The following is a 26,224-nucleotide window of genomic DNA, read 5'->3' as shown; positions in this document are numbered from 1 at the left end:
GCTTTTGATCAACTACCATCTTACTAAGGCTGCTTGTTGGGCTGCCATGTTATGCTGCATGGGATGCAATGTTACCAATAATTAAATACACTGTAAATACTGAAGATTGAGGGATGTGATAAAAATTCCTGGAAGGCACACACTTCTAAATGAGGCAATATTTTAATAAACAATATCTGAGAGGTATGATATTATTTTTCACTTTAGAATTCAGTCATATTCTCTACTGAATTTAAAACACTATTTGAGCAAAGGGGAGGCTGTGAAAATAACACTTTGACACACTGACAGAAAAATGTTACCTCCTGCAGAGAAACGGAGGTGTTGAAACAAATCAGGTTGATTCTTGTTTTCATTAGTGTTTAATCATTTACAGGACATATTTCATTTGCAATGAAAATACTTGTTCATCAAGTTGAAAGATGAATTTTAATTGCTTTTGAGCATTTTCATATTAACTGGATCAAGGTAGGGAACTAACAAAAAGGGCAAGAAACAAAATCTAACAAGTCACTTTCTTGGTGTGCTGGAGAAGGAAAGAATTTTAAAGTAAAAATTTTATTCTTTTGTCCTTCCATTAATTAAATACATGGTAAAAGTAGAAAAGTAAACTAACTTTTCAAGTTGAATTTCTTTTTTTAAAAACTCAACTGTCTGGGATGAGGAAAGCCGGGATTCATTCTGCGAAGACTATGTTAATGTTTGATTTGGTTGCGTTTTAAAGAACCTGCAGGCTCCTGCAGACTGTTTTCATTCTATGCCACTACCCCACTCCTGGGCACAACCACCAAATTTCAGTGCCACCCCCATAAAAGCCAAGGAAGCAAGTTTATTTTTCCCAAGGTTCAACAGAGATCTCTTGTGCTTAGTGTGAGGGCAGTGGATTCCTGCATAAATGCATATTTTTATTGAGCTCTCACTTTATGTCAGCATGCTACAGATATTTTCCAAATGTTTTTATAAAACCTCTAGTTTTATAAAAATATAGCCATGAATGCCACATTTCTAAATATTACTTATTCTAAGTGAATAATGCAAAAATCTCTCAACCTACCAATCCCAGAATTAAATAATTTTAAATTGAATTTTCAGTAGCAAATAGTCTCCAAAGTGTCCAGAGCCTCGCTTGCCTCAGCAGGGAGCTGGCTTCCCCAAATGGCACCGAGAATCCAACTATCACCTACCTCACAGGTCCCACTGAGTTCTGGGCTCCACATACTTCCAAGTCAGCATCCAGAAGATGGGAGATATAAAGGCTCTCCGGGGAACAGCATCTGCATGGGCAGTGGTGATGAGTGTGGGTTTTGGAGTCCACAAAACCAGGGAGTGCCTGCTGGTTTTACCGATCACTGATTGTGTGACACTGGGCCAACTATTGAACCTCACGGAGCCCCAACTTCCTCATGTCAAAATGAAGATTAAAGATCTGCTTTGGGGGATTGGTTGAGAATTTTAGTGAGATGCTGAGGTTAAGGCAGTCAGTACAGTGGCTGCCACAGAGATGCTCCATACAGGGACAATCACTTTAATACAGTATCGTTCTCAGCATTGAGAGCCACCCAAACACCTCCATCTGTCAACTGTGCTTAGCAGGGGCCTGGCTGTGAGCCATATGATTGTCTGTCTTCCCCTGCCTCCAGAAATGATTCAAAACAGAAAAATAACTGGTTAAAAAGTAAAAGTAAGGATATTTTGGCATTGTGGTTCTTTTCAGCACCTAAAAAATTAAACAACCGGCCCTAACCGGTTTGGCTCAGTGGATAGAGCATCGGCCTGTGGACTCAAGGGTCCCAGGTTCGATTCCAGTCAAGGGCATGTACCTTGGTTGCGGGCACATCCCCAGTGGGGAGTGTGCAGGAGGCAGCTGATCGATGTTTCTCTCTCATCGATGTCTCTAACTCTCTGTCCCTCTCCCTTCCTCTCTGTAAAAAATCAATAAAATATATTTTTTTAAAAAAAATTAAACAACCGATACCTTTAGCACACTCAAGGGAAAACCTAGATCAGGAGCTTCTAACTGTATCCAGCCGTAACCAGTTTGGCTCAGTGGATAGAGCGTCAGCCTGCGGACTGAAAGGTCCCAGGTTCGATTCCGGTCAAGGGCATGAACCTTGGTTGCGGGCACATCCCCAGTAGGAGGTGTGCAGGAGGCAGCTGATGGATGTGATGTTGCTCTCTCATCGATGTTTCTAGCTCTCTATCTCTCTCCCTTCCTCTCTGTAAAAAATCAATAAAATATATTTTTTAAAAAAGAAATAAACTGTATCCAGTACACTTGGAGATACAAAAATTAATTATACATGACGATGATAATAATAGTAATAACAGGTAGAATTTAACACAACAAACTTGGAAAAAATGTCATGTAAGTTTTCAGATAACATGCTCAGAGTGGCTATTAAAATTTCTAAAGGCCACTCAGCTAGTAAAGAGAAGAGCCAAGGTTCAAATCCAAGTCTGTTTCAATCCAACTGCCCATAACATATTCCAGTGTCCTCCTCACAAGCTGCAAACCTCACACAACGGCACCACGTGATGGGATGATCTGAATGGAATGGGGTAGGATGGGAATTTACGGCATGTTCAGTACAGAAGTGTGTGGCCTAAGTAACCAAAAGACATGGTCAAGTCTCTACACAGTACAGAACGTCCTGTGTGAAGTGTCAACCGAAAATGAGGGTCACTTAATCACCTGTCATTTGAGAACTAAACAATAACGAGCACAGGATAATCCTGGAACCTTTCGCTCTGAGGATGTGTAGACCCCTAAAGCACATGTGGGTCGTGACATAAGTCTCACAACTAAAAATTGCCCAAAGGGTCTCTAAAAAAGAGAAACTTAACCAATAACAATGAAGAATGTGAGCATTTTAAAGACTCTTTTAACTAATTCAGGAATAAATGCAACAATCTCATGAAATCAAATAATGAATTTTTTTAACCACAAAATTTAATTAACTATAATTCTTAGTTCAGAACACTTCCACTTAATCTTTTCTTATTGGCCCATGCATGGACTGCTTTCATGTTTAATAATTTGTGTTGTATGCATATATCTGTATGTTTTAGCTAATAAATTAGACTCGCATGACCCACCACCTCATACAAGAGCTAGAACATTAACAACAATTTACATCTACCAAGTGCTTCTCCCCATCCCACCTGTGTTAACTATACTCCTGAATCATGTACTTGTCATTGACTTGTTTTTTAATATAATTTATCTTAAAAGCATATTGTTTAGTTTGTTATTTTTTATTTTAGGATATTAGAAGTTAAAAGGAGAAAGACAGACCTGTCAATAGACTCAGAAATGCATTTGATAAAATTTGATATAAAGATTATCAATGCATCTCTTCAATATTGTCATGGAGTTCCTAAACAGTACAATGTAAAAAAGGCAAAGTAAATGGAAAAAAGGAAACCAAAATGTCAACTATGACTGTATACATAGAAAGACCACAAGATCTAAAAATTATTTTTTTTAAATAGAGTTTAACAAGATGACTGGATATAAGATCAATATACAAAAACTGATCACATATCTATACACTAGCAATAAACAGAAAATATATAATGTTAAAAGATACAATTTAAAATAGCATTCAAAATATCAAGTATAACTAAGAGTGAATATTTTTACTGGTAATAGATGCAAAATTTAAACAGAAGGATTTTTTAAACTTTATTAGGAGACATTAAATACCAGCTTTATAATTAGAAAGACCTAATATCATTAAGATGACATTCTCTTCAAATTGACCTTAAAATTCAATATAATGCTAATCAAAATCCTATGAGGCATAAATAGACATTTTTAAGAGAAGAAAAAAGAAGAAATACATATGGCAATAAGTATTCAAATAAATACTTAATCTCATTAGTGATCAGAAAAATGCAAATAAAGACCATTATAAACCCACATAATTAACAATTTAAGAATCTGTAATACCAAGTGTTTAGAAAGAATATGCATGAGCAAGGTTTCTTAAGTATTGCTGGTAGGAATGAAAATTGGTACAACTACTTTGGAAGGCAGTATTGCATTATCTCGTAAAGCTGAACATTTAGATAAATACTCACTGACCCAGCAATTCCACTCACAGGTGGTTACTGGAGGGAACTCTTGTTTATGTACAGCAGGCAGCACATAAAAGAATCCTCACAGCAGCATTCAGAATAACAAGTCTGGAAACAACCCAGATGTCTACTTACAAGAAAATACGTAAGTAAATCCAGGTATATTCCCACTATAAAATGTGATATGCCCTCAAAAAGAGCATACTGCTGGTGCATACAAAAACACAGATAAATCTTGTCAATATAACATTGCCTGAAAAATTAAGTCCCACAAGATTAACAATACCATTTTATTAAATACTAGAGGCCCAGTGCACAAATTCGTGCATGGGTGGGGTCCAGCCGACCTGCCCTGATGGAGGCCCATCAGGCCGGCTGGGGGAGGAACTGCGGGTGGTTAGCCGGCCAGGGGGGTGCTGCAGGCAGTTGGCGGCTGGCCCCACCCCAGATCAGGGGGTTGGGGGCCAACCAGGGGCCAGGCCGACCAGGGAGGGCACCAAAGTGCGTGTCATAGCCACTGGTTGTTCTGGTCATTCCGCTGTTCTGGTCATTGGGATTGTATATATAGAGATATACTCAAATATAAAACTTAATGATATATTAAACCAGGAATCAAAATAATAATCAAACTGAAACCCCTACCTCTCTAAAAACTTATTCTAAAAGTATAAATCTCCAGAATTTCCATGGTGTGATATGCAATCTACTTCATTCATTTCATTTGATAAGTAAAATTATGTATTTCATTAAGAGCAAATGAAATTACAAATGGATAAAACTAAAAGTGTGCAGTAACCAATGTTCTGCCATTTCTTGTTATTTATTAGGAAGAGTCTGCTTGCACATTTACGGGTGGAGATTACCCACTCAGCCACAAAGACAATCTTGAAGAACTCTAGTGAACCAGAAAAATATTGGTTATATTATTGTGAAAAGGTACATTCTGGAAAACCACTTAGTCACATAGTTTATCTTGCCACGCTGGGTACAGTGTCTATCTGGAGCCATTTTTGACTGAATGAGGAAGGCCATAGATTAGCTCAAAGACCATTTTTGAACCCAGTAAGGAAATGTCTTGGCTCCTAAATTAGCAAGGAGCCTGGCAGCCTTCACATGTGGGAAACCTATTGAGCAGTGAATGGAATAATTATTCCCAAGGACTGTGTATCCTGGACGTGGGAATGCAGCTCAGAGCTCTATGAAAGCCACATTCGCCCTCACAACTCTCAAATAACACTAAAAATGGGGGACAGGAGGAATTCCTCCTTAATGTCATTAACCTATTCTGATGACAAATAATTGCCTTTAATTGCCAGATATTTAATATACTAGTTACATGGACCCAAGCAATCAAAACTATTGTCCTGAAAACTAGAAAATCTGACATTTCTGTCCTGAATATTTAGACATTTCTTAGAGGGTACTAGAGAATCTGCAAATCCAATGCTATATAATGAAAGCCCAGCAACCGAATGGCATTAACAACCAGAACGACCAGTTGACCAGTCGCTATAACATGCACTGACCACCAGGGGGCAGACGCTCAATGCAGGAGCTGCCCCCTGGTGGTCAGTGTGCTAACACAGTGGGAGCGCCACTCGGCTGACCAGGATGAGAGGCTGATCCCGCTGCGAACCCCAGGCCAATGGGCAGGAACCCGGGCTGCAATCGTTGCCTCCTCGCCCCAGGTTCCTCCTCCTTGCTCCCTGCCATCTCCTCCAGATGCCCGCAGGAGGCACAGCCCCGCCACCAGTCTCCCTGAGCTGACCCCAGAGGCTAGGAAGGTGGGCTCATGGCCACTGCGAGACTGAGGCCTACTCCGCCGCCTCTCAGTGCTATTGTCCCTAGGCCCGGCCCCGACTGGGTCCCCTGGAGAGGCGAGTGCTCCAGCTCCACAGAAGATGTCAGACCAGCAAGCAGCCACTCAGAGGGTGGTTCCACAGCTGCTCGGGTGATCAGGATGAGCAATGCTCCCACAGCAGGCCAATCCCTACAGGCCACACACGCCCCCCACCAGTGCACAAATCCCATGCACCGATCCTCTAGCTAAATATAATAGCACTAGAGGCCTGGTGCATGAAAAATTTGTGCACGGGGGGAAGGGAGGTCCCTCAGCCGGCCTGCAACAACGCCAGTATCCCTCGTCCCGGTCTCTGGCCAGAGGCCTCTCCCCTCCCTCTGCGAGGCTGGGGCACAGACGCCAGGGGTGATGTGAGCCAAGAGTCCCACTCCCAGGCCTCTGGCCAGAGGCCCCTCCCCTCCCTCTGCACACCCAAGGAGCGGACGCTGGGCTCGCATTGCCAGGGCAATGCCACCAGCATCCTGCCCCGGCTGCTATGGGTGCCGCCACCGTTGTTGTGGAGTGATGGTTAATTTGCATGTTATTATTTTATTAGATAGGATTACCACTACTAAAGGTATTTAGATTCTAGTCACAAACCTTGTCTACTCTTATAAATAACACATGTAAAACAAAGGTCTTTCTCTTTTGGAAATGAAAACAAAACAGTAGAAAGAGTTTTAAGCAACATGAGTTTAGTTGCTTAAACTAAAGTTTATCAATCATTCCAAGTATCAGAGTAGTGGTCTATTTTTCAGTGGCAGAAAGAATCAAGACACTGGGAGAAGATGGTAGGAAGGCGCCAACAAAACTATGGGAATGAGAACATATTACAAATGTAAACAGATGCCTTGCTACAGAAATGAGGATAATGAAATGGATTTGGTTTTCTCAATCAATAATTTTCAATTATTGGGTATGCAATTCATGATATACAATAACCAAAACACAAATATTTTTCTTATAAAGTATTCCAGAATGCCATGATTTCAAAAGAACACATTCCAAAACCACTTGCACATACTGACAGTGACATGTTAATTAATACAATCTTTCTGGAGAGCATGGACTTGAGCTTAATCATAATCTGTCCCCCAACTAGATTATGAGCTGAGAGCAAGGACTGTTCTATTCATTATTGTCTCCCAAGGGCATCATACAATATTCATGCTTAGACATATTTTTTGATGGAATGAATGTATCAAGAGCCTTTAAAATTTTTTCATAACCCTTTAAACCAGTAATACTACTAGAAATTAACCCTAAGAAAATTATCAGAGACACAAAGATAAATAAACAAGGATGTTTGTTGCAACATTATTTCTACTAACACAAAATCTAAATGTTCAACAGCAAGGGAATTAGCAAAATGTGGTATATCACACAACGTAATGTAGTACTGGCAGTTATTTAAAAATGTATTTACAAAGTATAATTATTGACAAGGGAATTTTCACAATATAACATTACATATACAATCTATATAATGCATATATGTGTAGGCAAATACAATGAGTGGCCAGATTATTATGACCACCTGACATTTGTAGGCAAATTAGCTATAATTTTGCACTGAAGTTGCTAGAGGGCCAGACCATTATAAATAGGGAAGCAGGTTGTTTACTACGACAGAAGTGATTTTTTTTCTGAAGAGAAGGGTAAACAACGCGATTTAACAGCCTTTGAATGTGGGATGATTGTTGGCACTGGGAGCCATGGAGCGAGTATCAGCAAAACAGCCAAAGGCCTATTTGAACACCTTTGCTGTCTGCAGTTACCAAGATAAAACATCTCCAATTAGCACAGGAACACAAGGATTGGACAGTCAAGCATTGGAAAAAAGTCATGTGGTCTGATGAATCACATTTCCAGTTGCATCATGCAGATGGCAGAGTGAGAATTGGGCGGAAACAGCATGAAAGCATGCACCCCACATGCATGAGTACAACCCTTCAAGCTGGTGGGGGCAGGGTTATGGTTTGGGGCATGTTTTCCTGGTATGATTTGGGCCCTTTAATTCGTGTGGAATAACGTCTGAATAGCACAACATACCTAACTATCGTTGCTGATCAAGTTTATCCTATCATGATGGCATATCCCAATAGAGATGGTTTCTTCCAACAAGACAATGTGCCATGCCACGGTGCTCATATTGTGCAGGAGTGGTTTCAAGAACATGAGGGAGACTTTACCTTGCTTAGGTGGCCCCCACAATCACCAGATCTCTATCCAAGTGAGCATTTGTGGGACAAAGTTAAAAGAGCCATCAGGCAGCTGGTTCCACAACCATCAAATCTCACAAAACTGGATAATGCTATTCATCAGGCATGGTGTCAGATTCCTCGCATCACCTTTCAACATCTTGTGGAGTCAATGCCAAGAAGAATCGCCGCAGTATTGAAGGCAAAAGGTGGCCCAACGAAGTACTGATGGGGTGGTCATAATAATTTGGCCCCTCAGTGTATACATACGACTAAATTCTAATTTATTATATAGCTATGCATGTGTATACTTGTATCCATAGAAAAATAACTTGTATGGGGAAAAATACACCAAAATATTACAAGTAGTTATATTTTGGCCCTAGCCAGGTGGCTCAGTTGGTGAGTGTCATCCCATGCACCAAAAAGATTGCAGATTCAATTTCAAGTCAGGGCATATACCTGGGTTGCGGATTCAATCCCCATTCGGGGAGTGCATAGGACGCAACCGATGGATGTTTTTCTCTCTCCTCTCTATCTCTCTCTCTCCCCCTCCCCATGCACTCTCTTTCTCTCTCTTCTATCTCTAAAAATCAATAAAAACATATCTTCGAGTGAGGATTTTTTTAAAAGTGGTTGCATTTTGCTAATAAATAGAACTTAGCAGTCAGTACATTTAAAAGCTTATAAAAATAAAAGTATCCTTAGTAAATGAAATATAAATGAATTTAGTTACTGATAAACATAAACATACTCTGTGTGTGTGTGTTCTATCTGTAAGCTATCCAACAACCACAAAAAAAGCACTTAGTATTTAGTCTTATAAGACAGAAATGAGACATTCATAAGGAAGAGGGAAATATGTAAATCCAGTTTCAACACCACAAGAGCAACTCCACCAAAATGAGCACATGCTTTAAAAATAGTCACGCAAATAAAATATCTCATTGGAAAGGTAAATATTAGTGAACATTTTATTTGAAATATAGAAGCATTCATATTTAGAGTAATGATAACAGTGAAGTATACTTTCTAAAAACACTTTAAAATCTTTTAAAATAACAAATACAGTTGTTTCCAAATTTTGCTTTCTAAAAATAATATTCTGCTACCAATTCTTATCAAGCATGTCAGATTTTCCTTCTCTCATGCTGTTTTATGCTACTGCTACCTAAATTCAATGACTGTCTCAGAATTCTGGACTCGTCTGATGGAAACAATGCATTACCACAGGAAGGCAACCTGAAATCCCATGCCCAAGTCTGCCTCCCTGGTAATCTGTCTGCACCAAATCACAAAAGCTGCTAAAATTAAATAGTGGAGACCAGATTCACTGTTAGACAATCAAAGGCTGTTAGGGTTTTTAATTCTTTGGGCAATATATTATTTTTTTTGTTGTCTTTTTTTTTTTTCATTTTAATCTAGGAAAAGTCCCCACTATAAAGGCCTCAAACCAGAATTCAGAAAGCAAGCATGGATCTTGTTTGGGTCTTAGGCTATTTATTGCACACATTCATTCTTCTGCTGAGTTTACCATGCTGTTTAGTGTCTTTGAATCCGTTTTTTTTTTCTCCTTGTTAATTAAAACAAACTAAATAGATTTTCATGGAATTTTCGCAAGTTCTGTACTCAGACAACCAGCATTAGGGATTAAGAAAGTTCAGTAGCCTAGGAGTCCAAGTAGGCTAAAAGCTGAGCAACCAGGAACTCTGGGTATCTTAAATCCAGCTTTAGAAATCAAACAGATCTGGACAAATATTGCAAGTCTGTGTATATTTTTCTGAACTGTTGCCCTAGCAAACTGGCATGGGGAAAAGAATGTCTGCCCCCAAGTAACACCCAAATTTTGGTCCTAGTCTCAGCTACTTATTTAGCTGAAACAACCGTGAAGTCTAATTTAAAAATAAGAGTTCTGCTATATCTGAGACGACACAAAATTTGGTATAAAGATATCCTAATCAGACAGAAGACTATACCACCACATGCAAAAATATCATAGATACCAACAAGAATATTTATGTTAAAGCATTTTTATTACTCATCAGTGCTCAGAAATATTAATCTATTAACGGAGAAAAACCCAACAATGTCATGACAGGCAATGTTACCACAGGTGTATCCCTGACTATATAATTTTCCATTTGTCACAGGCACAAATTTTAGCATTACTATTTGAAATAACCACAAGGTACCAAAGCTATTATTTATGATAATAAACATTCAGCTTTTCCAACTCTAAATCGTTCAGCATTCATCTGAATGTTTATAATCATATAACTGAAGCCTACACCATATTAACCTGAAGTAGTAAAACTCTTGAACAAGTTCCCATGGTACTCAACTAATTTCAATAAATAAATAGTACGTCTTAAAACACAGAACTGGGGAAATGTTAAGAAGAAGAGCTGGGGAGATGTTGAAGCATAAAAAAATAATTTTAGAATAAAACTGAACAGTTCTTTATTCAAAAGCTATTAAACATCTAGCAATCACTATTCCAAGGAACTAGTAAAAGATGAAAATATAAACAAGTTTACAAAGGTATTTGATAAATGCATAGATAATATAATGGAGCAGGAGCCAGTTCTTAAAGAGAACATATTCGGAGCCCTGGCCTTGCCTCAGAGACAGTGCAATAGCGAGTATTTTAGTTGGCCATATTGCCACTTAGCTAAGACTCATTTCGCAGTCCCCCCTGCTGCTAGGTATCACCACATACCTAGTTTTGGCTAATGAGATGTGAGTATATCTGCTACTAGAGGCCCAGTAATGAAAATTCATGCACTGGAGGGAGGGGGGGTCCCTCAGCCCGGCCTGCCCCATCTCACAGTCCAGGAGCCCTCAGGGGCAGGAGGCGACCCGGCGATCAGGGGAAGGGGACGCTCCCATCATACCTCTACTACTACCACTGCCGGCAGCGCAAGCTTCGACTGGCCCAGGTTACCTGAGCCTCGGGCGGCCCTGGGTGGCTGGGCAGCCACCATCCAAGGCTTGCCTGTGCCTCAGGCCGGCCCTGAGAGGCTAGGGGGCTGAGGGGACTGGGGGACTCCGGAGACAGGCGCACAGAGCGGCCGGACCCGCCTGGGGGTGGGCCCGCTGTGCCACGTGCCTGCCACTCCAGCAGGGCTGAGGGGACTGGGCACTGCCATCTTGTGACTGTGGGACGCCGCCATATTTGTGGGCATGGCAGTCAATTAGCATATTCCCTCTTTATTGGCTGTGGGTGCCACCATCTTTTGTGAGTGTGTGATGGTCAATTAGCATATTCCCTCTTTATTAGATAGGATGTGCACCTCCTCAGTCGTCATCTTTCCCCTGGCTGGAATATGGCTGAGATGGTCATAGCGCTAGCAGCCACCTTAGACTGGGAGGTGGACAATACATGAGCATCAAGGCACAAAGAACCTGGGTCCTGGTAACTGGAACCACAGTCAGCCCTGGACCTTCTATCTAGCCATCCATATGGGAGAGAAATAAATGTCTATCTGTTTGCACCATGATTATTTAGAGTTTCTCTATAAATACCAATCAACCATAATATAACATGGGAGGGGAGCTCATTAGTCAAAATAATAAAGCACCTAACATTTATTTAGTGCTTACTACACACCAGACACTGTGGTAAATGCTTTTCATAAAATCTCTCACTTTCTCCTAACAACACTTTAAAATCAGGCCTCTGGAGGACAGTAACTTGCCTTGATCCACTCAGCTACAGGGGCTTGAATACAGACCTATATGATGCCAATGCCACGACTAGGCTGTGAACCACCCTCCACACCCTATACTCCACTGCCTGTGTGGAGAGCAATCCTGATCCCCTCCTACAAAGCACTCCAAGAACACTGACTGAGCTGTATGTCCCTCGGATTTTACTGGCATATCTTCAAGACTGTGGAGAAGACAAATATATATTTGTGATATGTATACACATCAGAGCACAGAAATGAGAAAGCATTAAATAGTCAAGATTCACAGAGGAAAAATATCATTCCCTCTACCACTCCAATATAATACAACTTAAAGTTATGCTGTAAAGCTATGTACCAAAAAGTTAACAGTTTGGGCTTTTGGTTTTTTTTCTTTTTAGTGGGTTTGGGGTGGGGGTGAAAGAAGGAGATTATAGAAGACCTTTATTTTCTACATTATATATTTCTATTCTGTTGGAAGTTTTGTAACTAGCTAGTATTACTTCTATTATCTAAAAAGGCAGTAAAGATGCCTTAAAACATGTCCTAGGAATTTTCCTGTTTGTAATGTTGTCATTTAAGAATATGTCATTGTAAGTTATGATGAAAAAGTGCCAAAGTATTAGAGAACTGTAATGATGTAGATAAAGATATGAAAAAAAAATAGATTTTTACAAATCTATTTCCAACTCTATTATTCCAATATGGATATACAGAAGCTTATACCACTAACCATAATATAACATGGGAGGGAAGCTCATTGAGGCCAAAGGAAAATAAAGATGAAAGGAAGCAGAGGAAAATTATTCCATATGTATGTTCAATGTGCAAAATTCATGGGTCAAAGTCCTGTTGTCTTGGTAGAGATAGGCTGAAAAATTTTTTAGGAGCTTCCTATCAGACAGGGTAACAAGCAGCTCAGGATGTAAATCAGAGAACAGGAAGTGAGCCATTAGAAGGAAGCACAACTGATTTGGGAACCGGAACCTGATGAGATGCTTTCTCTGGTGAGGCCACAAAATGAATTGTCTCCAAACACAAAAAGGATTTTTGAAACTTTGGGGCCCTGTTTCAAGTATAAAAGTTTAATAATTTTAAGGCCAAAATTTTAATAACTTAAAGCTGAAAGACATGCATATTATATAAAAGCTGAAATAAAATGGTCCTAATATAGTGGCTGGCCTAGTTTCTTTCCAACCACCTTCTTTATATAAATGATATACTGTAATTTATTTTCCACAATTTACTTTCTTTGCAGATACTAATATCTTAACCATTAGTTACCCATTTTTAAATATGTAGAACTGAAATCATTATAGTCTGACATTTTTATATGCTTATAAAACACATTTTGTTCCAACTGTTTTTATTAGAAGAAATGTGGCTTGCTGAAAACCAAAACCTACATATTTTACTTTGAAAAAAAAACGGCAGTTGGTAATATAAAACCCCACACATTTGCTTTTAACACTGCTTGAGGACTAAAACCTACAATGTGAAATTGACATCTATTAATGGTTTGCTCAAAGAAACCAAGACTGTTTAAACAGAAAGCAGCACTGAGCTCATGCCACAGCCCACGGCATTCGCATCCTCACTGCTCCCCCACAGAGGTGAGTGGGTGGCCATGCATGCCAGGCTCCCCGGATGAGAGCTTGCTTTCACAGGAATCTCTCTGTCTTGTATCATCTCCAGACTAAAGAATATAGAAACAGATTCTTTGGAATGTAGCCTCTGGGGAGGCGAGAAAATTATGTTGACCACATGCAAACATTTATATTACTCTCTGGTTTGTTTCCATGTCTCTCCAAAAAAAAATTGCTTTTTCAAATCAGATCTTAGGAGACTACATATGACAAGACATCCATATTCTTTCTCTTCTTGCCTCATGAAAAGATAAAATTTGTGAAAATTATTATTTAATATCATTTAAATTTTAATACCCTAATCACAGATGTGTTTATGTTAAAGCAAATGTTTATTTAAAAATACAATTTACCCCCCAACTCTCCCACTAAAAATTAAATATGCCAAGTACAAATGCAGGAAGGAGATGAGATGCCCAAGAGTGACCAGCACATAGAAGTTCCTGGTTCAGTCAGGATAGGAGAGAGGAGGAAACTAAATATAAGTAGACAGAAGCGGGTGGAGGCAAAGTACACTGGCATCAGAGGCATGGTTGGTCCGGGAGTGGGAGGGGAGCAGGTCAACAGAAGCTAATAGAGTGGTTAACAGCCCAAACAGCCAATTGATTTCCAGTAATATCAGCCCAAATACAAGCTATATGATCTCTGTTAGTTGATCACTTATTAGACAGTTCCAGTTGGAACTTCAAACCTTGACATGAAGCATGACCAAATGGGGTTTATCACAGGAATGCAAGAATAGGCCAATATGCAAAAACCAACCAACGTAATTGATCAGATTAGCAGTCTAAAGGAAAAAACAACACAATTACATCAATTGATGCAGAAAAGCACTTGATAATTCATATAAAAACTCTCAACAAAATAAGAAGGAAAGGGAACTCCTCCAAGCTGATAACGTCTGTAGCTAATGCCATACAAAAGACTGAATGCCTTCCTCCCAACATTGGAAACAAAGCAAAAATGTCTGCTCTCACTACTTCTACTCAACATTGTATTGAAATTTCCAGCAATCCTAAGAAAAAAAGGCAAGGAAAAGAAATAAAAGGCAAACAGACTGGAAATAAATAAAACTATTCCTATTCACAGACAAGATGACTGGTTATGGAGAAAGTCCTAGAACTAATAGGTTATTTTAGCAAGTTCACAGGATAAAAGTCAACACACAGAAATTAATCATATTTCTAATATAGTAGCAGTGCACAACTAGACACTAAAAAACATTCCATTTACAATAGTTCAAAAAATGAAATACTTAAATTAAAATCTTAAAAAATATATGTATAAGAGCTAGAGACTGATAACTACAAACTGCTCCTGAAAGAAATCAAAGAAGACCTTTTTTAAATAGAAAGGCATACCATATTGACGGATTGGAAGCTTCAACATAATAAAGATGTCAGTTTTTACCAAATTTATCTCCAGATTGGTGCAATCCCAGTCAAAACCCTAGCATTATTGTCTGTAGATGGAGACAAGCTGATTATAAAATTTATATGAAAAGACAAATGAACTAGGATAGCTAAAATAATTTTGATAAAAGAAAAAGTTAGAGAAATCACATCACCTGATTTTAAGATTTAGTATAAAAGTACAGCAATTAAGACAGTTCTGTATTGGCAAAAGGATAGACACAGATCAAAAGACAGAGTAGCCCAGCCAGTGTTGCTCAGTGGTTGAGCATTGACCTATGAACCAGGAGCTCACGGTTTGATTCCTGGTCAGGGTACATGACCAGGTTGTGGGCTCAGTCCCCAGTAGGGAAGTGCAGGAAGCAGCTGATCAATGATACTCTCTCATCATTGATGTTTCTATCTCTCTCTCCATCTCCCTTCCTCTCTGAAATCAATAAAAATATTTTTTTAAAAAGACAGAATATAGAGTCCAGTAATAGAACAACACAAATATGACCAAGTTATTTTGAAAAAAAAAAAAGGAAGGTGTAAAAACAATAGAGAAAGAACAGTCTTCGTCCTGGCCACTGTGGCTCAGTTGATTGGAGCATCGTCCCTAATACCAAAAGGTGGTGGGTTCTATTCCCAGTCAGGACACATACCCAAGTTGCGGGTTTGATTCACAATCAGGGCACATGCAGGAAGAAACCGATGGATGTTTCTCTGTCAAATAGATGTGTTTTTTTCTCTCTCTCTCTATCTCTACCTTCCATCTCTATCTCTTTTCCTCTCTCTAAAAATCAATTTTTTAAAAAAACTGCCATTCTCTAGAACATTTTTTTTAAGTTCCTTTATTGAAAAAAAGAAGAAGAATAGTCTTCAACAAATAATTCTGGAACAAATGGTCATCCGTATGCAAAAATAAAAAAACCTTGTCCTAAACTGTATACCTTCTATAAAAATTAATTCAAAGTGGATCATATAAAATTTAAAATTTTTGTAATAAAATCCTCATGATCTTGGATTAGGCAAAGGCTTCTTAGACATGCCACCAAAAGAAAAAAATGATCAATTGAACTACATCAAAATTTTTAAATTCTGTTTTGCAAATTATACTGCTAAGAGACTGAAAGGACAAGCCTGCAGGCTGGAAGAAAATATTTTGTAAATCATATCTGATAAAGGAGGGTAAAGAGAATATATAAAGAACTCTCAAAACTTAACAGTAAGAAAATAAACAGCACAATTAAAAGATGGGCTAGAGACAGACACTTCACCAAAGAGGATGTATGCATGACAAATAGGCTATGAAAATATGTTCAACATCATTAGCCACAGGGGAATGCAAATTAAAACAACAATGAGACACAACTACACACCTATTAGAATGGCTAATATTTTTTATTCCATCAATGACAAGTGCTGGCAAGAGTATGGAACAACTGAAACTTTCATACATTGCCAAAGGGAAATGCAAAATAGTACAGCCACTGTGGAAAACAGAGTTTATGCAGTTTCTTTTAAAGGTAAACATATGCTTACAGCATGACTCAGTCATTCACTTTTAAGCATTTATCTCAGAGAAATGAAATTTTACGTTCATACAACAACCTGTATATGAAGTTTATAACAATTCTATTTATAGTTACCAAAAATGGAAATAGGCCAAATGTCCTTCAATGGCTGAATGGATAAACTATGGTACATCCACACAGTGGAACACTATTCACTGGCTTCCTAACCAGAGGATGAGAATGAACATACCTAATGAGGACTGACTCCCCACCACACATGCAGGCACTGTCCTAAGCACTTTCCAGTTACCACGATCTCCACTCAGATGAAGAACCTGAGGCATAGGAAAGTCAAGTAACTTCTTCAAAGTCACACTACTAGTACAGGCAGAGCAGGGACTCAAACACAGGCAATTTGGACCCATACTTATCTCGATACTGCCTCTTTCTAGGACCTTAAGAGCGAGGCTCCATCACACATTCCAACAACTACCACCTAGCAGACTGTTGGGTATGCAATAGATACTTTGCAATCTAAATGACTGGGGTGTTACCTGGGCTCTCTTTGCAAATTCAGAGAGCATCTTTAAGGGAAAGATGCTAAAGTCTCTGCATTGTTCTGAAGAGTTCTCTAATAGTTTCCTTATAGTTAATGTGTTATTTCATTCACATGAGAATTTCCTTGACAAAAAAAAAAAAACTACTCATGTGTAATAAAGACAAAATGTTAGAATTTAGTCATCTGTTAAGATTTTTATGTAAATAATGCCTAAAATGTACCAAAACAATACTAAAAAAGTAAAAATCCTCCTGAGAAATTGTATTTTATATCCCAGTAAAGTCCTTTACCAAAAGCTCTCCCCCACCCCACACACAGAGGAACCTTAAAAGAATTCTTGTTCCTGAGGAGATAAAGTGAACATGCCCTCTGAGAAGTTTGATCCTTCTTAAGATCTCTATCCTAACAGTCTGTTTTGGAAAATCTCGATATTTGACACAATTCTGGATTGTGGCTTAAAGATAAAGAAATGATTAGTCACCTGTCAGTGGCTGTCTCTCTAATGAAGTGTGTGCTTGCTAAACATAGCTCATCTGAACAACAACAAAAATTTTCAAGAGATGAGTCTCCCCTTGATATTTTTCTTCTATGACATTCTACTAAAGAGGGATTAATCTGTTTTTAAAAGGACTTTTAATAAAATTTCACTGCACTTGGCCATCATCCAGGCCTTTGGTTAGGTCCCATGATACACTCTAGACAATCTATATGCCTTCTATCTATGTACATGTGATATCAATACAATAAAATGGTAAACCGAGCTTTAATTCTAATCTTTCCTGACACGATTAGCTAAAAAACATGAGCAAAAAGATAACAAAACCATCCAGCTAATAAAGCTAATTTCAAATCATGAATTTGGAGCAGGATAATTTTAGCAACCATAAAACAGAGGAAAAACATTATCTTATCAAGGACAACAATATGCTAATCGAACTTACCACTTATACACTAAAGGGATTCTCCAGGAAACCCCAACACTAGGGGGCAACCACCCATTGGCACCCAACCACTGATAGTAAGAAAGAGACCATAAACACAACAATGTGACCACTAGGTGGCGCCTTCACACCATTTCTTTCCTCTCAAAATTCTTACTTCCTCCTTTATTCTGGCTTTTCCAAAATATTAGCAGTGCAAAATCCAAAGCAATGCCTCATTTTAACAAAGAAAATAATAAAAACAAATTTAGAAAACTTATTTTTAATAAAAAATGTTTCCTGTAACTTTCTACATATAATGTTTTGTTATATAATCAGCAAAGAGTATATCTCACCAAACTGTAATTATAAATTGGTATTCTGTCTCCCACTCTCTTGGCAATGTATCATTCCAGAGTTTCAATATATATAGAATTGAGAAATTTATTTTGATTCTCTTTTGTCATAAATATCTTCTAAATTCACATAATAGGAATTCTTTCTATCCCTCCCTATATAAGGTGGTTGACATATAAGGCTGTGTCTAACTGAAAGACATAATAAACAGTAGCCTCTAAGACTTTTCAAATCCCAGTCAATAATAGTAAGTGTCAAATAACCCTGTAGACAGGTGGAATGTATATAAATTCTTCATCCATTTTAAATAAACAGGGTTGAGGTTTCTTTGTGGGGGTTTTTTGTTTATTTGTTTGTTTTCATATTTTTTATTGATTTCAGAGAGGAAGAGAGATGTAGAGAGAGAAAAACATCAATGATGAGAGAGAATTATTGATCAGCTTCCTCCCGCATGGCCCCAACTGGGGATGAAGCCCACAGCCCAGGCATGTGCCCTGACCAGGAATCAAACTGTGACCTCCTGGTTCACAGGTTGACACTCAACCACTGAGCCACATGGGCCAGGAAGGTTGAGGTTTTTTAAGATTTTTTTCTATAACAGGTCTAGAGTATGACCTTGCACCATTCACAATCAGCAAGTTTCCCAAGACTTGGGTAGTAGCATCGTTAGATTGAAAGAGGAAGTCTGAGTAATGGGCATTTTGTTTATTTGTTATTTTTAAATTTCTTTTGTTTGTCATTGGCAGGGGCATGGGGCAGGCAGATTGCCTATTTATTTGCAAAATATCACCTCTGTTTTAGATGATTACCAATAGGCTGGTTCCCAAGTAAAATGTAAAAGTATGTGCAGTTACTTCTTGGCCATCTCAATCTCTCCTTTGCCTCCCCAGCCTGTTTCCTTCCCTGCTCTTCAGCCTCTTGCTCAGCAACATTTTACTGATCTTGACACTTGGTGCCCTTTCTCCTCTGTAAACCAACCAAAGCAAGGGTATGGAATCAGTCATTTCCATTTAAGGTAAATATGTGCCAGTTACTTGGCAGAGCTGGTTCCTCCCACCCATGCAGTCCCCTGCCTCTAGTTTAGTCCTTACTACCTCACAGTGTAACCGTCTACATGAGGGCCTCCTCTACAGTGTTTGTAAATAATAAATCCTCAAGAAATTCCTTTTAAAAATGGCTGTATCCCTTTGACTTGCCCTCGTCACATTTTAAGCCTCTTCTCTAATTGTGGTAAGAAAGGCTTTCCCTCCATGTAATGCAGGCGTTCTTAATTTTAGAGTTCAAGAACAGGCTTTTTTGTGTGTGCATGTATATAAGCATTACTTTCCTAGGAAAGAGGTTCATAGCTTTCATTAGATTTTTCAAGGAGTCTCTAACCCCCAAAATGTAGAACCAAAACAGGCAGAATTAAAATGTAGAACTAAAAACGTCATGTATGAGGAATCAGAAAAGAGGTGTATTCTTGGGCAAAGGGGCCTTCCAAGCAACCTCAGAACCTTTTTAGCAGGAAGCCACCTACTCTGCTTATAGGTAACATCTCCTAAATACAAAGTAGACAGACGAGTCCCTATGAAGAAAACCAGACCATTTTGTTGCAAGGTTGTTGCAACCATATGTATTTACAAAATAAGTATACAGGCAGAAGATAATGAGAATATATTTACAGCAAACCCTCTCATCAGAAAGATAAAGCCAACTTAAGTCAAAATATTATATTTATAATAATTTTTAAAAGATTAGATACCTGCATGTCCAAAAGGATGGTGTCAATCACCAAAACCATTTCTCCTCCAAGAGGAATGTTGGAAGTAAATGGAGAATCATTTGGGTGCGTTATTATTTTACTAGTATTTCCCCCTTTCGTTTTCCAATACGGGTTTTCTTCAGTCACTCACTTCTCATGTTGAAACCTACTCTTCCACTCTCCCTTTAACCAACATCTAAACCATCTATCAAAACTAGTCTTATAGGTAGGAGGCCAGCACCTATGTATTAGACTTTCAGGGTTGGATTCAGATGGTTAAAAGTGGCGTTTTTCTGATGAATTACAAAATCCTGATTTGGTCCAGTCTAAGAGATCTTTGAGAAAGTTATTGTGTGCAAAGGGCAAAATGTACTGAGCGCTGATATTTGAATGGACCCACGGAAAAGACCTTTTTCCAACCAGAACATGGCCCTCTTTTCCGACATGCCCAATCTCAAGCTCCAGGGGAACTTACCACACTGCATGGGGACAGAAGGGCATGCTGGTCGGCAGGGAAGGGAAGGGGCCACAGAGCCAGACCACAGGCCTATTGCCACCTACCCCAGGCCACATCCAGCCAGAGTATGGCTGCTGAATCCACCTGCCTCTGGACGAGGAAGAGAGATGAAACAGAAAGAAAGAAAAAGGAGGAGGGACCAGGCCAGGCCTCTTCCCAGTTGAAAGAAGTCACTCCCACACAACTCCAGTCAGTAGAAAAAAGAAAGAGAAAACAGCACACACAGTCAGACATGAAAGCTTCTTCCCTAGAAAAATGTGGCCCAGTCAAGGTTTCAAAGAAGAATACCTTCCTCCTCTTCAGGAACCTTGCCCTGGACTGTAAAATGGAGCAGGGAAGGGGCCTGGAATTCAGCCGTGAGGACAAAACCACCTGGCACGGCAGTGGTAGCCGAGCAAGTTCCATTCCAGCCAAAGACTTAGTCTCCAGTTTATTCTTCATTTCACAACTAAAATATCAATTACTTGCCAAATAGTAAAAAGAAAAAGTTTCTTATTTTATGCTATCAGTAAAATGTAAAGTTTTGCAGAATGCTCACAAGTGGGTTCTCTTTAAATTATGAATAAAGAATGTTGATAGGAAAAGATATTTCATATGGAACTTTATAAGTATGTAAGTTTAAAGGTGGGGGAAAACTCCAGTCAACAAGCAGCATTAAAGTGGGAAGAAAGAGCCCCTGTCCCTGCTGCACCCCCCACCCATGCACCCCCCACGAACACCCCCGGCAAGGACATGAAACTCCTAACACCAGCTGTGCTACCAAACTAACTGTGTGGCCTGCAGCAACGACCTCATATTAATCCCTAAATTACCCATGTTGAGGGCTATTTAAACACCAAACAAAATAGATTATGTGGGGAAAGCTTTGCAACTATAAACCATTATTCATCTGTATTATTATTACGTCCCTACAAATTGTGGCTATTAGTTCACATCCCAAATCTACCTGAGCATTAATAACTATTTTACACATTTGAAAGGGACATTATAAAGTTTTGAATTACACTCTGGCCAGAAGGAAATACAGAGCTCTTTGGGGAAAAATAATGGATCCACGTCTTCAACGCCGCGTCCTAAATAAAGGGTTTAATCCCAGCACGTAGCACAGCAAAGCCTGCCGTCCTATAAAAGGAAGTACTAACCCCTCAATTTAAGGACTACTTACAACCAATTAAAGTAAGGATACTTATAATTTAGTGCGTAAAAATGTATGCTGAAATATAATTAGTGCCTATGTATTAAAGCAGGATGGACTAAGCTAATTTGTGGAATGCTGCAGGAGAGAAGACCCTGGGATTTAAAGAAAATGAAGAAGAAAAAGAAAAGAAAGAATGACCCTTGTGTTTGCACAGCAGCTAAGCAGCTTAATGTTCCTCTCATCAATCTGAATAGAAAGAAAGAGGCGTGGCCTCTCGCCATCCCATCAGCATATGTGATGCCTGCTTGGCTCCGCAGCCCTCCAAACCAGGGTGCAAGCTGAAGAGCCGGGCTTTGTGCCCTCCACTCTTTTCCCAGCTTCATTTACATGGTAATTAGAGCAGCCCCGGGCCAGAAGGGAGAACAACTGCCAAAAGTAAAGACCTCACAATAACAAAACTGACATGTGCGGTGACAGCGCCAAAGTGCTGACTCAGGCATTTCTTTAATCTCCCTTTAAAGCCATAACGTACTATTTGTGTTATTACTAGCTGGGAATTTTTAGCAGTCTTGTACGGACAGCAATTATTTAAACACATGCACAAAACAATAGAGTTTCACACCACTTAATAAACCTTTGAGCTCTGTGACTTCCAATGTTCTCACTGGCTGGATTTTATGGTCTAGTAGCTCCTAAACAGTCAATTTATACAAACCACAAAAAGAGTACGAAAATTATTTGAAACAACCTTTCTTTGTGCCCTTGCAGATTTTTAAACAAATGAGGCAAACTCCATGATTGTAGGCTCATTCAAAGATGTCTGCCCACTTCACTCTCCATACCTAACTGCTGCAATAAATCTCTGCCAAGGATCAAGCTGGTTGGTTGTTGACCTATCCATACAGCTCATTTTTCAAAAATAGCTGCCAGAGTAAGATTTAAGTATTTTAACAATCTAAGGTAGAGCTATATTGCTACGTGCTGGAATTATTCTTAGGAAAAATAATTCACTCAAAAACTTGAACGCCAACTCTGCTAAGCCTGGTAAAAGTATGGCACAAAGTACTGCCTTCCGATAGCATCTAATTGAGGAGCTATGACCAAATAATGATAATAGAGGCTACAGATGTTTAAAGAACTCTCCTGGAGTTCAGGAGATATAGGTTATCGGCAACTCACTTAAGCACCATATCTTGGTGTCCTCACCTTTTAAAAACAGAGATATGATGGCTATCTCACCTACCTCCAAGGTTGTCTTGAAGATCAAGTCAAACTGCTGGGACAAGTACTTTGCAACCTATGATGCACTATAAAAATAAAGGGAATGATTAGGCTCTGCAAAGGACACCAAGTGATCTTTTGTTTTTCACTCTGATTCAAGGATTTTATATGTAATCATCTGGGCCACTGAGGCCATGTGGTCCCACTCCATTTACTACGAGTGATTAGTGGCAGTTTCCCTAATCCACTGTCAAGAATTATAAAGTCAGTCTAGAAAGAAACATAGACAGTAAAATCTCGGACATTTCTCTTAGTAATATTTTTTCCAATATATCTCCTTAGGCAAGGGAAACAAAAAAATAAACAAACAAATGGGACTACATCAAACTAAAAAGTTTTCTTGCACAGCAAAGGAAACCAACAAAATGAAAAGACAACCCACTGAATGGGAGAACATATTCATCAATGATACATCCGATAAGGGGTTAATATCCAAAATTTATAAAGAACTCAGACAACAGCCCTGGCTGGTATGACTCAGTGGTTAGAATGTCTACCCACCCACTGAAGAGTCACGGTTTTGATTCTCAGTCAAGGGCACATACCTGGGTTGCAGCTTCTATCCCAGGCCTCAGGGTACGTGCAGGAGGCAACCATTTGAAGTATCGCTCTCACATTGATTTTTCTCTCTCTCCTTTCCTCTATATTTTCCCCTCTCCTCCCTCCCACTCTCTCTAAAAATCAATGGAAAAAATATCCTTGGGTGAGTATTAACACACACACACACACACACACACACACACTAAAAAAAAACAAACAGAAGTCATACAACTCAGCAAACAATCCAATTAAAAAATGGGTAGTCCCTGCCCTGGCCAGTGTGCTCAGTGGTTAGAGTGTCAGCCCACTCACCACTGTGTCTCGGGTTTGATTCACAGTCAAGGGCATGTACCTGGGTTGCAGGTTCACTCCCTGATCCCAAATGGGGCACCTGTAGGAAGCAACCAATAAATGTTTCTTTCTCCCCCTCTCTTTCTCTCTGCCCCCTTCTCCCCATTCTCTCTGAGAAAGCAATGGAAAAAAACATCATCTGGTGACGATTAACAAAACAAAAAGAGTTCATATTGTTACTACTATGAATAAAATGTTTTTTTAAAAAAAAGAAGAAAAAATTGTCAGTTCTGGTTAGTGTGGCTCTATTGATTGAGCATCATCCCATACACTGAAAAGTCACTGGTTCAATTTCAGGTCAGGGTACATACCCAGGTTTTGGGTTTGGTCCCCAGTTGGGGTGCATGTAGGAGGCAACAGATCGATGTTTCTCTCTCACATAGGTGTTGCTCTCTCTCTCCCTCTCCCTTTCTCTCTAAAATCAATTTTTTAAAATATATTTAAAAAATGGGCAAATGACCCAATTATACACATCTCCAAAGAAAACATACAGATGACCAATAGACATATGAAAAGATGCTCAGTGTCACCAATCATCAGAGAAACACAAATTAAAACCAGAATATAGTATCAATTAACAAGCATTTGAAATCTTTTTTCTTTAATGTTTTTACTGATTTCAGAGAGGAAGGGAGAGAGAGAGAAACATCAATAATGAGAATTATCAATCGGATGACTCCTGCACACCCCCCCATTGGGATTAAGTTGGCAACCCAGGAACAAGCCCTGACCAGGAATCAAACTGTGACCTCCTGGTTCATGGGTTGACGCTCAACCACCGAGCAACATGGGCTGAGCCAGGTATTCGAATATCTTAATACATTATTAAGAGTTCACCAATGGCAGCATATTGCGTGAGTAACTGGCTCAGAAATTTAGACCACAGATGTGGATTGTGTGTTTTCAAATAATGTAGAGATAAAGTAAATAACAACAGTGAGTTTGCTAATTCTCAGTTGTTAACATTAAATTAAAATATTAAAAGCAGACTTACGAAATTAAGTTCTTCTATGTTTTTACATGTCACTGTTTATCTAAACCTTAGATCCAAAGAAATGTAGAAGAGATTAGCTGCAAACTTCAAAGCTAGTAACAGGCACTTTAGCAAGAACATAATTAGATGGTGATTTCCTTGACATTATTTACTGAAAATATGCAGGGTTTAGACATGAAAGGATATAAATCACTTTGATGAATCATTTTAAGAAGCACAAAGCAAGTTGCAACAGCCAACATTTAATTCTCAGAAATGATTCTATACTATAATAAGCTAGAAAAAAGTACCTGGCAAAAATATGTAATACTACAAAAGCATAAATAGAATAAGTATTTTGGAAATCGTTAAATCTATAACATATGCAACAAAGAGCATATATTCTAAATATATAAAGATAAAATATATATATATACACACACACACATATATATATATAATAGAAAAAAACCTTAATTAAAAAATGAATAAAGATACAAATAGGCAATTCACCAAAGAAGAAATACAAACTGCCAATAAACATTTGGAAATATATCCAAATTCACTAGTAACAAAAAAACGCAAATTAAAGCAACAATACCATTTTAAACTATCAGATTGGCAATTTTCTTGATGATGGCACTGTTGGCATAGATATAGCAATCTGGAACACTGTTAGTACAAGTATAAATTAAACATCATCTTTGGAGGGTAATTTGGCAACATCGAGCCAAACTCTTTACACATATACCCTGGCTCAGCAATTCCACATGGGAATTTATCTAAGAAAATAACTCAACAAATGCATAAATAAGGATGCTCACTGTATCATGATTTATAATAATAAAAATACTAAACATTCCTACAAATTAACAATTAGAGGACTGACTCGATAAACACACTCATATAGTAGCATACTATTTAAAATGATGATGTTGGGACCTAACTGGTTTGGCACAATGGATAGAGTGTCGGCCTGCAGACTGAAGGGTCCCAGGTTCAATTCCAGTCAAGGGCACATGCTGGGGTTGTAGGCTCGATCCCCAGTAGGGGGCATGCAGGAGGCAGCCATTCAATGATTCTCTATCATCATTGATGTTTCTATCTTTCTCTCCCTCTCCCTTCCTCTCTGAAATCAATAAAAATATTTTTAAAAAATAAAATGATGTTGCCCTAACCGGTTTGGCTCAGTGGATAGAGCGTCGGCCTGAGGACTCAAGGGTCCCAGGTTCGATTCCGGTCAAGGGCATGTACCTTGGTTGCGGGCACATCCTCAGTAGGGAGTGTGCAGGAGGCAGCTGATCGATGTTTCTCTCTCATCGATGTTTCTAACTCTCCCTCTCCCCGCCTCTCTGTAAAAAAATCAATAAAATATATTTAAAAATAAAATATATTTAAAATAAAATAAAATGATGTTGGTCCCAGCCAGTGTTGCTCAGTGGTTGAGCATCAACCCATGAACCAAGAGGTCACTAGTTCA

General features: G+C 38.9%; 1 protein-coding gene across 1 annotated transcript in view; it reads right to left on the bottom strand.

Moving 5' to 3' along the window:
- FSIP1 (fibrous sheath interacting protein 1) overlaps nucleotides 1–26,224 on the bottom strand; it is a 177,234-nt gene that overhangs the window by 73,023 nt on the left and 77,987 nt on the right. The window lies entirely within an intron of this gene.

Source organism: Myotis yumanensis, unplaced genomic scaffold (assembly GCF_028538775.1).
Source record: "Myotis yumanensis isolate MYYU_CA2020_CCGP unplaced genomic scaffold, mMyoYum1.0.hap1 SCAF_1, whole genome shotgun sequence".
NCBI lineage: Eukaryota > Metazoa > Chordata > Mammalia > Chiroptera > Vespertilionidae > Myotis > Myotis yumanensis.
This window is presented reverse-complemented; position numbering and strand designations above follow the sequence as displayed.